A 16,631-nucleotide genomic window follows, 5' to 3' on the forward strand; every position below is an offset into this window, starting at 1 on the left:
ACCGCGCATCAAACTTCAATCAACTTTATACGTATTGTGAAAAGTGCAAGAAAAGCAAGGACGAGTAGTTGCTTCTGAATGGCTGCACAAAAAAAGCGTCGCCAGATGTAACGCTTAAGCAGGGCCTGCAGTGCCTGCGGCGAATTTGCATTGTCTGCAAATGGTGATGGCACCACTGCAAGAGGGCGTGGACACTGCATGGCTTTGTATGCAGGGAGCTGTGTCCCTCAGCTTGTGAGGCTGGGCTTCCTTGTTTATTTATTTGTCTATTCAAGGTGCCTACAACACCCCCGAAGGGTATAGTGGGCTCAGCAACACGCGCGATGGCATGTGCTCATTTCCATCCTCTGCTCTTTCTGCAGGCTATCATGCTGTTTGCTTCGCAAACAGCATAGCCATCCTCGTCGCTCTGATGCTGCTTCCTGCCTGCTGATACCACTGTAAGCAGACAACTGCACTTCTATGCCTAACGACCGCCTGTGTGCTCACCCAGAACCAACAACCGTAGACCGACCACCACCCCTCAAAGCTTTCTCCACTACAGTGCCCCCAGCCGAAAAACTCTACTGCTTGGCACCGTCCTCCTCGCAGCTTCCATCAGCCAAATTGAAAGATCAACACACCAGAATATAAGGACGAACTGGCTCGTGCCTTCCTTCAGTGCGCTCGGCAACGCGAGCGGGATGGCGCAAGCTCATATACGTCCTCTGCTCCTTCTGCAGGTAAATCATCAACTTTCCTTACTTGCCCCGTGTACTCACTATTGTGGTTAATTAGCGTTGACATTACTGTGCTACTGTTGCTAAGGAAAGGTGTCCGGCAGCAAGACACGATCTCACCTATGCTGTTCACTGCCTGTTTACAGGAGGTATTCCGGGTCTGAAATGGGAACAGTTGGGGATAAGAGTTAATGGAGAGTACCTAAGTAATCTGCGATTCGCTGATGACACTGCCTTGACATTGACATTGCTTTGAACTGCAAAGCATGATCAATGAATTAGACAGGCAGAGCAGAACGGTGGGGCTAAAAATTAACGTGCAGAAAACCAAAGTAGTATTCAGCAGCCTAGCAAGAGGACAGCAGTTCGCAATTGATGGCGCGGTGCTGGAAGTAGTAAGAGAATATGTCTATTTAGGGCAGGCAGTGACAGCTGATCTGGATCATGAGAGGGTAATAACTGGAAAAATAAGAATGGGGTGGAGCGCATATGGCAGGTTCTCTCAGATCATGAATGACAGTTTACCAATATCCCTCAAGAGAAAAGTATACAACAGCTGTATCTTACTGGTACTCACCTATGGGGCAGAAACATGGAAGCTAACAAAGAATGTTCAGCTTAAGTTAAGTGCAATGTAGCGAGCTATGGAAAGAAAAATGATAGGTGTAACATTAAGGGATCGGAAGCGGCAGAGTGGGTGAGGGAACAAACGTGGGTTAATGACATCCTAGTTGAAATCAAGAGGACGAAGTGGGCTTGGGTAGGGCATGCAATGCAAAGGCAAGATAACCGCTGGTCCTTAAGGGTAACAGAGAGGATTCCAAGAGACGGCAAGTGTAGCAGGGGTCGGCAGGAAGTTAGATGGGAGGATGAGATTAAGAAATTTGCGGGAATATGGTGGCCACAGCTGGCAAAGGACAGGGTTAATTGGAGAGACAGGGGAGAGGCCTTTGTCAGGCTGATGATGATGATGATGTTGCTTACAATTGTGCTCACATTCTTTTTACTCTTCTTACCATATCCGGCGATATCCAAGTTAACCCCGGGCCTAACACTCGTTCCATGTCTACACAAGCATCTTCTGATGTACTGTATGCCTGAGATAAAATTAGATCTTGGCAAAATACACTCCTGAATGAAATAAAAACTATTCACAGTGGCCTGGTGGAAACTGACAAGGCTATTGAAGAGATAACAAAAGGCTTGCTAAAATTGAAGAAGATTCCTCCTCTTTAATCGCTTTAAAGGCTGAAGTAGCATGCATGAAGACGCTGAAGAGAACGCTAAACAAATCACTATAATGACGGCCAGGATGGATGATGCTGAGGACTGGGCCCATTGCTCTAGTCTTCTTCAGTCTCAAAGATGCAGCACACGAAACATTGGACGAGTCTGAAAAACACCTAATTAAACTCTGCAAAGAAAACCTTGATGTCACCATCCAACTTACCGACATCAAACATGCACACAGGCTTGGACACTACTAAAGTAAGAAAAATCTACCTATACAGTGAAAGCTCGTTAATTCGAACCTCGATAATTCGAATTTTCGGATAATTCGAACTACACCACTTGGTCCGGCCAAGCTTCATAGAGATCTGTGTATAAAAAAGCCTGTTAATTTGAAAGCAAATCGGTTCCGCTACAGATAATTCGAACTATGCGCCGCTGCGTTCGGGCAGCTTGGCACACAGCACGTGGCCAAAAAAAAAGCACCTCCGCATAGTTAGAGGCTGCACACGTCCTAAACGGGGACAGAAGATGAACCATATAAAACCGTGGAAGAGGTGGTAAAGCCTAAATGGCGCCATCACCGGCGCGGCGGCTGTGGTGGCGGCTGCCTACCCTCTTTTCCACGCAACCTCCGAAACTCGTAACTAAATACTTGTTAATTCGGAAATGTGGTTAAGTACTGTCGGTGCAGCACCAGTCAACGCCCATAAAGGCTATGACTTCGGACGGGTGCTACAAATTACGTGTGAAAAACTTTTTTTTTTCTTTGCAAGTGTCGTCCATCCTTCCACCCATCAGTCGTCAACGGAAGATGACGCCGGCTTTCGTTCGCTGCATGCCAATGATTGAGTGGCACTAGACGGCGTCCACCGCAATCGCCCATGGCACGATAATGAGTACATACCGAAAACAAGGCTTGCACAACCAGACAAGTGCTGGCACTCTGCCAAGTTCGCTGTCCCTTTTTGCTAACGTCAAAAGTTAAACACACTGTGATGTTATCGCTGCGCAGCTTCTTGGTGCACTCCAAAGAAATGCGTTATGGGCTGCAAAGGTGCAAAATGGAGGGAAGCATCAACAACGGAAGCATTTTTTTTTTAAATTCTTAGGAAAAATCGAGGTGGGTGAGCTCATCATGCGAGTGAACTTGCTAAGCGAGTAAATACGGCACATATACCGTAATGCAAATGGTTCTTGTCAGTTTTTTTCGAGGCCATTCGATAATTCTAACTTTTTCCCTATCCTGTGAAGTTCAAATTAACGAGCTTTTACTGTAATTGTAGCGTATGCTCACTTGAAAACTAAGGAATCTTTCATGTCACATGCCAAGAACCTTAAAGGCTCTTCATATACAATATCTGAAGATTACTCATCTGGAACCTGGCTGTGAAGTTTGAATTAACGAGCTTTTACTGTTATTGTAGCGTATGCTCACTTGAAAACTAAGGAATCTGTCATGTCACATGCCAAGAACCTTAAAGGCTCTTCATATACAATATCTGAAGATTACTCATCTGGAACCTGGCTGTGAAGTTCGAATTAACGAGCTTTTACTGTAATTGTAGCGTATGCCCACTTGAAAACTAAGGAATCTGTCATGTCACATGCCAAGAACCTTTAAGGCTCTTCGTATGCAATATCTGAAGATTACTCATCTGGAACCCGGCTAGTCCGCAAACATCTGTTTGAAGTCGTCAAATCGGAAAAGAAAACTTCCAAATTAAGATATAATAAACTTATTATAGATAACACCACATACTTTTTTCACCACTCTCCCCAGACTGTCGTTCTCTGTCAGGCTGTTGCTCCTTATCAGCCATAGCTAGAGGTTGCCTCGCTCTCCAGATCCCATGCTAAGTAGGTACCTTTGATTTACACAAATATCAGAAGCATTTTACCAAAATCAGATTCAGTGCGCTGCCTTACTGACACCACCGAAAGTAAAATGGTGGTACTGACGGAAACTTGGCTGTAACCTTCCGTTTCTAACTCTGAATTACCTGCCTCTTTCCCTAACCACGATATCTTCTGCCACAATCGCGAGGACAGGCTTGGCGGTGGCGTACTAATTGCCACCCATCAAAGCTTACTCTGCTACCCCATAAACATCACCTCATGTTTGTAAATCACGTTGATTGGCTCCAAAGAATTTAACCCGCCCATTATCTTTGCTCCTGCTACAGGCCTCCTCACGCTGATGTCTCTTTTGTCATGCTCTTTCACAATGAGCTCCAATCCATAACCACCTCATATCCGCGCACACGTTTGCTTATATTTGGCGACTTTAATTTCCCTCATATCGTAAAATGACCTTGCAACAACATTAAACAAGCATACTATCAAGAGCGATTTTTTGAACTCGTGCCTCACATTTGGTCTATCTCAGCTCGTCACCAACCCGACAAGGCAGGATAATCATTCTTCTAGCGTTCTCAGTCTCGTGCTCGCTACTTATCCTGACAGCATTTCAGTGCTTACGCACCTATCAGGCTTGAGTGATCACTTGGTAATCTACGGCACCTATCACAGTCCCTTATTACTCCCTGAAAAGTTAACAAAAACATTAATGCTCTACTACAAAGGTGACTGCAATACCATGAATAACAACCTCATGGAATTCTGTAACTCTTTCCTTTCAAACTTTTCAAATCGCTCTGTCGAAACTAGCTGGTCTTTGTTCACTGATAAAATGCGCGAGCTCATCCGCACCTACATCTCCACTAAAACATTCACCGCCATCATCGGCATGGTTCAACGGAACATTAAAAAGGCTGCTTAGCAGAAGAAGAGGCTCTTCTAATCTGCAGAGCATTTTAATTACGCTCATGCATGGGACAAGTATGCTGCCGCAAAAAAATTTTTCTCACGCAACGCAAGCCAAAGAAACCTTTTTCTTATCTACATTACCTGATATGCTTCGCAACAACCCCAGGCAATTTTGGAAGGCCATAAACGAAAAGCAACCCCGCCAGTATCGCCGTGCGACAAACACAGTTCACCTCTTCCATGACGCGGCTGAAGCATTAAATTGTACATTTTCTTCCAATTTTACCCATGAACCTGTAGGCGACATGTCTGACTATCCTACCGTTCTGTGTCGGACATACGCTTCGATCCTAACAGAATAATTGTGTTAATTTCATGTAACTAACTTCATCAGCTGCTATGATTGAACTTAGTGCAAAAGTTCTCAAGCATACTAAAAACGTTGTAGCCATTCTTCTTTCTCATATCTTCCAGCAATCACTCGAGTCCGTTTTTGTACCCCACGACTGGAAAGTGGGGAAAATCATCCCAGTGCACAAAAAAAGGCTTTCCATAACTACCTTCCCATCTCCCTCACTAGTGTTCTCTCTAAACTAAAGGAACATGTAATTTACTCACACATCATCACCTTATTCTATGCTGTCAACTTTTTTCACCCTTCTCAACTCAGATTCCTGAAAAACCTAACCTGCTGTACCCAGCTTCCTCTCTTTATTCGCGACATCAGTTCTAGTATGGACACAAACAGACCTGTGGATGCTGTTTTCGTAGATTTTGAAAAAGCTTTTGACAAAGTTTCCCCTCAACAGATCTTATTTAAACTTTCACGCCTAAACCTGAACCCACTAGTACCTACATGATTGGCTCTGCAAATTTTTACTAACCTCTTTTTTTACTAATTTTTACTACTAACCTTTTTACTAACAGTTTTTATGGGCTAAAAATCACACATCTTCCATTTCCCCTTTTACCTCAGGCGTGCCAGAAGGCACGGTTTTAAGGCCTCTGTTATTCTTAATTTGCATTAATGACCTCCCAAGGGAGGTCATTAATGCAAATCTATCTTCCAGCGTTCATTTGTTTGCCGACGATTGCGTCATTTACCGGAGCATCACTATTAGCAGAGACAATGTGACATAAAACTTGTGGAAGAGTGGTGCACCAACTGCCTAATGCCTTTAAACTTAAAACAACTCTAATATCATTTCATCATTGTCAATCGTATCCTACTCCTGATTGCACCCTTCGCAGTTCCATGATATCTCACGCATCTTCATGTAAATATTTAGGAATCAGCCAGACACAGGATTTCTCTTCTATCACCCACATAATGAACATAACCAACGAAGTTAACCATGTTCTTGGTTATCTAAACCGTAACTTGCGTTTGGCACCTGCTTCCGTAAAACTGTCCACCTCTTTAACTCTTGTCTCTCCTAAACTTGAATATTCATGCTCAATCTGGGACCCCCAACATATTAACCTAGCCAAAGCCCTTGAGTCCGTCCAGAGCCATGCGATAAGATTCGTACATTCCAATTATTCATATCATACGAGCGTAACAGTATTGAAAACAAAAGCTAACCTCCCCAGCCTTGAATCCCGTCGGAAAATAACCAGACTGCCTTTTCCACAGGTTTTATCATCGCTATCCCGGAGCAGCGCCGAAATTCAAGAAGCAGCGACATTTTCCCACCAGGGAAAAAAAACTGCAGTGCACATAGATTTAAAATTTTATTTAGCTCTAGTAACATTTACTTTATTGAGTGAAAGATTGCTATGTCAGTTACTCTCGAAACCATCAAAAGACTCCTCCAAGTCAGTCGCAAAAAAAGTTCACAACATTCCGCTTGAAGCCCACCCCGGTCTTCTGGTGTCACGGCTCCAACATCTGCCAGTCCGCCATGCAGGTCGCCGTCCTCCAAGCCATCGAGTGCGTTAGTAATTCCGCATCCCTTGAAGGAGTGTGCCACTGTCGCCTCAGGTACAGGAGCCCATGCCTCGGCAACAAAATCAAAAACATGCTGGCACGACAGCTTCTTCAGGTTTCCTTTGGGCGTCCTCTCTTTTTCGCGCATATATTCTTCCCACAAACGCCGTAGGGTGGACTTGAAAGGCTTGTTCCAAAGAAGTCATCTGGCTGCAGGATGCTCATGCACCCCGCAGGCACATTGAGCACGTCGGTATCACACTCCTCGAAAGCATTCTTGGCAGCTTCTGTTTTATGGATGGGCGCCTGGTCCAGTACCAGTAAGCGGCACATGTCATCAACGTTTGGGCCCCAGATTCTTGACAGCTACTCCTGCATCTTTTCTGATGTCATCCAGCCATTTTTTATGGCGGTGAAACGAACATTTGCTACGAATAAAAGAAAAAAAATTGAGAATCTTGATAGAACGAACTGAGCGACATCGCGATTCCTCGCCCCATTGAAAAAAAGAATCATTCTCACCTGGTATGCGAAGGCTCGCGAAGACCCTGGCTGGAATTTTCCCGGTGTGTTCCTTGAAAATAACGAAGGCCAGGCGCTTGTGGCCGGTGGCGCGTGCGGCTAGGCAAACCGTGAAGCCTTGTCGGGCACATCCAGTGTTTGCGATCCGTATGGTGCCTTTGCCGACCACGCTGTTTGTCCTGTTGGCTGGGTTGTCTATATGGACCATCGTCTGGTCCATATTGCCGATGTTGTACAACGTGTAGCCGTTGCGCCATCGCAGAGAGTTTGCGGCAGCCCGAAAGGCACTTGCTGCCTCCGAATACTCTTGGGGCGTCTTCTGGGTCTTGTTCGTAGAACGGCGCATTGACATGCCAAACCGCTGCTTCCATCGACTTATGTAATGGCTGGAAGCTGCGAAGTTTCCCTACTGCATGTTGTTGGCTATTCTGACAGCCTCTTCAGAGAGAAGCCAGTTACTAACGGCACGTCCTGCCGTTCTTTCCCGCTCGAACTTGAAGAGCGCATCGTCCATGCATTAACTGAAAACTGGGGCGCCATTACTCTGCTTTCTTTGAAGTTTTGCTCTCCTGTAGTTATGCTGAAGCAACTTCTCGAAATTATTGTCCCATTCCCGTATTTGTTTGCGGTTGAGCTTGGAATGTCGAGATGTTTGGTGCACGTTTTTTCCGTTTTCCCGATGCCATTGTACGACCTCAACTTTCTTTGCCACTGAGTACGAATGCATTGGGAACTTCACAATGGCAAAACAAGATGACAAATGACGCGTGCGAACGACACATGGGAACGAGCATGTGAATGGCTTGAAAAGCAGGATTGGATTGGATTGAATTCTTGGACTGGATGGGGCAGACCAGTGTTGCTTGGGCGCGTTGCGTGATAAGGGCCAGGGGACAGGGTGCTTTCCCGGAACGGCGCGGAAATGTGAAATTGACAGTGATGTTAGGGGGGCGCTTGTTCAGAATTTTACAGTAGTTTAAGTGTAGCAATCAAAATGAGAACATAAAGGTGATAAAAAAATGTCAACAAACTTTCAGTATATACTATGCATTTATATATACAACTGAAATGCATAATCAGCATGAACCACAGTAAATATCAGATTATAAGAGATTGTTTAAAGCAGCCTGGAAGTTCCCACTGTCACATATTTCATTAGGCAACAGATTCTAATCGTTTATCATGTGGGCTTTCCCCACACGATACTTAGTATTTTTTATGGCATTTTCTCTTCTGCTTGCAAGATAGTGAGCCTTCTTTATTATTGTAGATATTGTGCCAGAATTTTAATCTCAATGCTTTCCTTCTGTGGGGTAACAGTTTCCACCCAAGTGCTTCTTGAAGTTGTCGAGTTGCTGTGAGTTGGTCATAGCAGGTTCAGTTCATCTTCCGGGGTGTCCTCCAAATGCACATGCTGGCTTTCGCAATGTGAGGTGCAGTTAAATTGTTTTTAAAGCAGTGCACATCACTCAGTGCATGATCGTTCCTCTCATTCAGCATCCTTCAATTTACTGGAAAAGCGTGTATTCATCCTATGACTGGATGGCCACCAAAAGCCTCGTGCCAATGGTGAATGACGCAATGGGATGTCGCTGTGGAGATTTGTAACTGTCTGATAGTCCTCTGTATCACTTGTTTAAGCATGATGTTTGTCTGATAGTCTTCTTATTTTTTTTTTGGATTTGCTATCAGGAAAGTGATCTGTACCTACCGTTTGGTTGTGTACAATATGTATTAGTCTATTAATTATTCATGAGACTTATATCATCTGTATACTGTGTAATACAGTAAAAGATTGTTAATTTGAACTTCACGGAACCGGGAAAAAAGTTCAAATTATCCGATGTTTCAATTATCGAATGGCCGCGAAAAAACTGACAAGAACCATTTGCATTAGGGTATATGTATTGTATTTACTCGTGTAACGAACCCACTCGCGTAATGAACCCACTCACCCGGATTTCTGCCTAAGAATTTGAAAAAAAAAAGCGTCAGTCATTAACTTGCGCACCGTCACTGTATGCAGTGCATTTATTGGCAGCGTGCCAAGATGCTGCGCAGCGATAACAACACGGTTGGAAGCGAACTTGGTAGAGTACCAGCGCTTGTCCAGTTGCGCAAGCCTTGTTTTCAGTACGTTCGCCTTATGGTGCCATGGGCGATTGGGGCGGACAGCGTCTACTGCCACTTAATCATTGGAACGCACGATAGCAGCAAACGCCTTTTGCAGCGAATGATGCTAAAAGCCGGCGTCATGATCGCGGCTTACCGCGTGCTTCCATTGGCGACTGATGGGTGGAAGGATGGACGATACTCGCAAAGAAAAAAAAAAGTTTTTCACACGTAATTTGTTGCGCCCGTCCGAAGTCATAGCCTTTCGTGGGCGTTAGATGGGGCCGCGCCGACAGTACTTATCCGTATTTCCGAATTAACAGGGCTCGATTTAACGAGTATTTAGTTGCGAGTTCAAGAGGTTGCGCGGAAAAGAGGGTAGGCAGCCGCCACCGCGGCCGCCAACCCCTACCCTCCAGTACCACTGGCCGTCGCGCCGGTGATGGCGCCATTTAGGCTTCATACCCACTCTTCCATGGTTTTATCCGGTTCCATATCTTCTGTGCCCTTTCATGATGTGCGCAGCATCTAACTATGCCGGGGTGCTTTTTTTTTTTGGCCACGTGCTGTGTGCTAAGCCGCCCAGACGCGGCGGCGCGTAGTTCAAATTATCCCAAAATTTGAATTATCGAGGTTCGAATTAACGAGCTTTCACTCTACACACTCACATTTAGAGCTGTTGGCATTATAGATATTTGAAAAAAGCCCTTGCATCCACTTTAATTAGCAGATAGTAACATTTTATCATTTTGTCTCATCTAGAGCTTATCGTGTTTTCTTGTCATTGTTTTCCTCATCTCAGTCATGTTGTGGGCCAAGATGTAATGATACCAACATGCGTAGTTGTCTGTTTTACTACAAATAGTGGTGTTGAGCAACACACTCTCACACAGGAGCTGCTGCAGCTGCTTTGTTGTTCGGGTGTTTATAGCATCCTTGAGTTAACAGAAAACATCGAGTAACTCTATCCATTTGTACTCAGTTTAAACAACTGCATAGCTTCAAGGTTAACTCGGTTAGCTTGGCTAATGGACGATTTGCCACTGAGACCTGTGGGGAAGTGATTCTGAGGTAGTACATAAGTGTATGTGAAGGTTTTCAGTTTTACTGTGCTGACTGCAGAGTTTTGCATGCACTGATAGTCCTTGTGATGTCTTTGTGTCTCTGGAATGTGGTATTTATTTGCACTTCAAGAGGAAAACTTCCCTCTGGACCATAATTATTGGTATTGTAGAGATGTCACAGGGCCCCTTTACAGTTGTATACACCTAAAGACTTGATTCTGTGTGATATAACAGAGTGCCCCTGCACGGCAGACGTAGTAACCCATCCACTTGTTTCTTAGCATTAGTGACTGTTGGCCTCAAGGAACATGGCTTTTGCTTGTAAGCTAACCATTAGCAACACTGGAAATACATTACAGTGGAATCTCGTTGATACGATTCTCACGGGCACCGAGAATAAAAACGTATTATCCGAAAATCGTATTATCCAAAACGGACTCCAAAAGATCGCGAATAATACATACTTGGCACAGAACTTGCTTTTATTAAAGCACTTTAAAATAATTGGTCACTTTGCGCTGCACTTTTTGTTTTTCGAGGTCCTGCAGCAAGCTTTTTTGAAACTCTTAGAAATGAGTAGCAATTTCCTCACTTAGCTCCGCAGACGCGACAAAGCCACGAAGCCCATCCAAAGCTTCTAGTGCACCGTCAGTATTTAATGGCCGACGATCGCCGCTGCAATCTCCGGCGTCTTGGTTGTCATCGTGGTCGCTCTCCTCTTCAGTGGTAACATCTGCAATAATGTCTTGGACGGTGCGTAATTTGCATGTCGCCAGTTGGTCGTCCGCCGAAACAAACTCCTCCGGAGACACGTCGACATTGAGGTCACCCCAGTCCGGGATGTCAATCTCCGCGCCGTCATCTTCATTTTCCTCAGTATCGCCAGATGCACAAAAAAAGCCGCACTTCTTGAAGCAGTTGGCGATGGTGTCTGGTTTGACGCGATCCCATGACATCGCCAGAAAATGGATGGCATCAAGAAGATCTACCTTCAAGCTGGCATCTTTCCAGTCAATCTTGGCCAAAAAGCGTCTGACCAGCAAGCTCCTGAAGTGAAATTTCACATTTCTAATGATTCCTCCATCTAGGGGCTGCAAGTGGCTGGTGCAGTTGGGCGGCAGGAAGATTACTTTGACGTTTTGCAGCCACGAAGCATCGACAGGGTGCGTGGCACAATTGTCGAGAAATAGAAGAATTCCACGGTTCTCGGCACGCATCTGGGCATCCAGAAGGGTGAGGAACTCTGTGAAAAGGCCTCTGGTCATCCATGCCTTCCTATTCGCTTTGTAAACGACAGGAAGGGGCGGGTTACGCGAGAAGCAGCGTGGCTTCCAGAACTTGCCAATGACGGTAGGCTTGAGCTTTTCGGTTCCATCAGCGTTGCAGCTCAACAATACGGTGATTCTTTCTTTGCTTTTTTTTCCGTCTTGACACGTCTCGCCTTTCATGCTGAGACTTTTCTCGGGCTGAAGGTTGATGAGCAACCCAGCTTCATCTGCGTAGAACACGTCCCTTGGCTGGTACTGAGCAATCACCGCCGGAAGAGTCGAAAGCCAGTTGGAGACTTGATCTTGGTCGACAGACTTCCCTTCGCCGGAAACGGTTTTATACGACAGGCCATGCCGTGTTTTAAAATGATGGAGCCACCCGCCCGAAGCTTTAAAATCTTCTATGCCCAATGAGAGCGCTATTTCATCAGCTTTCTCGCGAACAACTGTCCCGTCCACATTCACGCCCGCCGCCCTTACTTCCCTGAACCATGCCAGTAGAACCTTTTCCATCTTGCCATGCTGGGTGCCCCTCGTTTGTTTCACGCCGGTGCCAAAGACTTGAATGTTCTTCTGAATTTCTTCTCACTTGCCGACGATCGTGTTCAGCATGGAGACAGGCAAACAAGGTTCACGTGATAGGTCGACACGTTTCTTCTGCGGATTTTCGTCGACTTTTGTGAGGATGACGAGTTTTTCTTTCAGCGATAACGCTTTACGCTTCCTAGACATGGTGAAGAGCACGGGTGAAACGCGGCACCAAAACAGAAGAAACGATAAGTGCGAAGTGCAAGCTGAACGCTCGGAATACCAAAATGGCTACGAGAAATGGCAAGCACAGAGCCAACAAAGCCTACAGCGCATCGTCAATGCATGCGCCAATCACTGCTTCTTGGTCACGTGAAAACAGATCCTTGCTGGGGTGTTTCTTCTTTTTTTTTATGAATACTGTGATCTTGTACACAAGATCATAGCAGGTGGGAAACAATGTGTTAAGATACAAAAATACAGACACATATGAACAAAACATAATTGCACTTCACATTCTTCACTAATATGTTCAGTGGTGATGCGAATAGCAGCAAGTTCTGCACCAGTCGATGAAGTCTGGTGTGATTTTTTCACTTTCTTTACTATGGTCTTTATGGGGATGACTACGGAGCCCGAAGAACTGGAGGGGGTCACAGAGCCATCGATGTATACGGGCAGTCGATGTCTGTGGTTCTCATGCAATTAATTCAATAGTGATTTGTTTTAATGCTGCTGGTGATAAAGCAGCCTTATTTTTGATGCCTGGTATGAAAAGAAGCACACGAGATTGGTGCAGGCTTCATAATGGAGATGACGGTCTAGAGGCTGGTGTAATTTGTGATGGCAAAAAGTCGTGATGGGCATCAGTAATTCTTGGATAGGATGTACACAGCCAGTTAGCAGGAAGACTGGCAAGATGGTGAACGAGAATCCGAGAGAGGTGTCATATGCACTCTCAAGGTGTCGATTGTTATATAGGTAGTCACTAGATTCTCCTGGGCCATGAGTACTGTTGCCGCTGTAGACGTGCATTTGGGCAGTCCTAGGCACGTCCAGAGCCTCCGGAGTCGTCTTGAATGCTTTGTAGACACTGTATGTTCGTTTTCCTCAAGTTTCCAAGTGCAGGGAGACTGTACCGAAGGAATCCCATGAATAATACGGTGTACAGGTGGAGCATCGACTGCACTGATGCACCCCACGGCTTCCCTCCAAGAAAGGAGAGAACGTGAACGATCAATGTCAATTGCCTTTTCATGTACGAGACATGGGCTGCATGATAGGTTACGATCAGTAATTACTCCAAGGAAGCGATGCCTTCTTTCGCAGGGTATTGTTCAGCCATTTATACATACGGGGTAATGAGACATACTTTTGCATGTAGAGACAACCAGGGAATATTTTTCACTTTAAATCTCTAGGTCTTGCAAGCGGAGGTAGGCCATAAGAATGCTGGCTGCCTTTTGAAGCCTTGCTCTAACTTGCGGCCGCGTAACTCCTGATGCCCAGACACAAATGTCGTCCACATGGACTGAGAGTTGCGCCGACTGTGGTAGTACGTTGATAAGGCAGACAAGCGGAAGGTTGAAAAGCATTGGGCTAAATACCCCAGCCTGTGGGACACCACGGGAAGTGAAATGTGAAGACGTTGGTCCATCCTCAGTTTGCATAAAGAGTGATCTATTGGATAAATAACTTTGCATCCAGCAGAATATGTGACCACCAATTTCTGCAGATTCCAGAGCGTCCATAATAGCTTGATGATTGACATCGTGTGCCCCTTTAACATCCAGAAACAACACCACGGTCAAGCACTTCAGATGTTTCTGATGTTGAACTGATGACACCAGGTCAATCACGCTATCAATTGATGAACGTCCACATCGAAACCCAAACATTACATTTGGTTTTATTTGTTAGCTTCTAGATACCACTCAATTCTCAAGTACCATCCTTTCCATGAGTTTGCCCACGCAACTAGCCAGTGCAACTGGATAATACAATGCAAGGTCAAGCGGTGATTTTTCAGGTATAAGGACTGGATCCAGATGACTTGATTTCCATGCATCTGGTACTGTACCTACACACCATGATAAGTTAAAATGGTCTAAAGAGCACGTCGAGCCTCCTGACCAAGGTTTGCATGTGTAGAGTATGCTACTCCATCGGGCCCCGGCAACGATGACCGTCTGCAACCAGCGATGGCGGCGTCTAGTTCTTCCATGGAGAAAAGGAAGTCCATTCGCGAGTCCCTAAATCTGGGCACGACAGAGCACATAGTTCTTAAATAGACAATAGTGAAAACAATACTACGATGAGTTTGGGCAACTAAGGTGCACTGAAACTCTTGTATGAAAACAGGATATCTCAGTTTCAGTAATCATGTCATTCGGCAACGAGTTCATCTTCCATAGAGAATAGTAAGGGCTAGGTTTGATATTTTAGGGTTCTTGCAAAGGTGGGTGTTACTTTGCGGAAATGATCACTCCTGGATGAAATATGATAAGAGAGAGCAATAAGGTCAGGTGCGAATGGGGAGTCACTGTACTATAAAGAATGAAAGAGCGATAAACAGGAGAAGTTGCGTCGGGTGATAAGGTCGGGAATATTGAGTTTCCTGTAGTAATGATGAACTCTGATACGGTAAGTATGCCAAAAGCATGAACTTGACAGCTTGATTTGGTCAGACTCAATGTGGTTAATTAATGAAATGCTGCTTGGATTTTATATTGTAAAGGCATACTGTAAAGCTGACCTTATGAGAGTAGTATACGTGTGAAGCTTTTTCTTGGACTTGGCAAGGTATAAACGACGTTTAATGCGTTCCAATTTTTGAAATGCTTTGTTTATGGTGGGATTTATGTGGGCACTCCAGCCTAAATAAGCACTGAAATATACACCAAAATACTTGAACAATCTTTTCTGTCAACTACGTTGAGCCCACTTATAATGGCCACAGTTAAACGGACGCTCTATGAACAAGGGCAATGTGACCGCTAAGATATGTATTGGGGCTATGGCACTGCATCTAAGATAGAACGTACAAGTGTGGCCGCACAACTCGGTTGCTGCAAACGAGGAGGCACCACAAAATTGGCCCCACCATAACCTCGCACTTCCTTTAGGGCCAGTGATCGAACAGCGCCTCCCAGTTCCCGTGACACAATCTCCCCTCTTCTTTGGAAAGAATAGGGCAACTTGAGAAAGTAGTCATAAAGGTGTGATGTGTACAAGGCGAACGAAACTATTTACCAGATGTAGCCATCGAAATGCATGCCTGGGAAGGCAACGCTTCGCATTACCAACTTTCTGTACACATTTATGGACATGAGTGACCGGCAGCTACCGTTTGTCATCGCCAAGTCTCTCAGGCCAAGATACTTCGTGAGCTACGCATGTGTACACTGCAGGCCTAACACAAAGACATGGATCACAAATGAATTTCGTTTATTCGACGAGTATGCCACTAGGCTTTAGTATAGAAGGGGGGTATAGGAATGAAGCATGACTGTGTGTCGAGTGGTCAATTGATTTCGAGCACTGTATAGAGAACAAAAAAAGTTCAGTTCCTGCTCGTGCTCGGTAACTGTGCTTAGCACCATGTGCTGTTCTCTGAATGCCATCGAATGCAGCACGGAAGACCAGCCACGCGACATGGGCGCTTCATTCACGTGCTTTAGTGCCCTATTGGCACTGTCACAGTGTATGCTGGTAGCAACTTAGAGACCAGCTGCCGATGTCTCAGTTAGGGTCTCTGTTCACAGCCGTCAAAACGATTATAACCGTTTAGATAGAAATGACTGCATTAAAGTGCATCACAAATTGCTTTAGTGGGGTAGGATTTACGCATCCAGGAACAACGGAGGATGCGGTGGAACACCCGCGCATTGCGATTGAATTGCACTTGCGGCAGCGCATCCTTCAAAGTTGGTCAGATGTGAATTTGTTAAGAATGACTTGGTTTGCATGGGTGATGATGCTGACATACGAGAATCGTGCACCAACGCGGCTAAAGTATGCGCGCATATGCACTCCCAAACTGCCAAGAAAGAGGTTATTATGAAGACGATGCCGAGAGTGCCAATCTAGCACAAGCTACCGTGAACGCTTCAACTGCTATTAATCACATCGCAATTCCAAAGCAGCTAGTCACATCAAGTGTCTTGGCGAGGAGCACATGACGTCTCTGGCGAGCTTGCAAAGTGCCGCCATAGCGTCTACCTTTAGGCACCATATGCGCATAAGGAGCTTCTTTAAAAAATAAATGGTGCTTGCGTGTGGCTTTGTACATTTGCCTGTAATATGGGATGTCCACTTCCAACAAACCTCAGATGCAATGAACATAATATGCATGACCGTCAGGTTCATTATAAGTGGGCTGTACTATATTTTGTCTTGATGAATACTCCATGAATATTTAAAGGTGCCCCTGACAAACACTGACGGGAGCAGAAAGGCTTGGTCTGTGCTGGTGATAAGGCGAGCATCA

The 16,631-nt window shown here is 45.2% G+C and overlaps 1 protein-coding gene across 1 annotated transcript in view; it reads left to right on the forward strand.

Moving 5' to 3' along the window:
* The window catches only part of LOC149357219 (uncharacterized), a 44,533-nt gene that overhangs the window by 17,722 nt on the left and 10,180 nt on the right, over nucleotides 1–16,631 (forward strand). The window contains exon 7 of the mRNA XM_089584480.1: nucleotides 363–722. The gene's annotated coding sequence lies outside the window, so the exon portion shown is untranslated. The remainder of the gene's footprint in view (nucleotides 1–362; nucleotides 723–16,631) is intronic.

Source organism: Amblyomma mixtum, chromosome 3 (assembly GCF_055824585.1).
Source record: "Amblyomma mixtum isolate Tamu chromosome 3, ASM5582458v1, whole genome shotgun sequence".
Taxonomy (NCBI): domain Eukaryota; kingdom Metazoa; phylum Arthropoda; class Arachnida; order Ixodida; family Ixodidae; genus Amblyomma; species Amblyomma mixtum.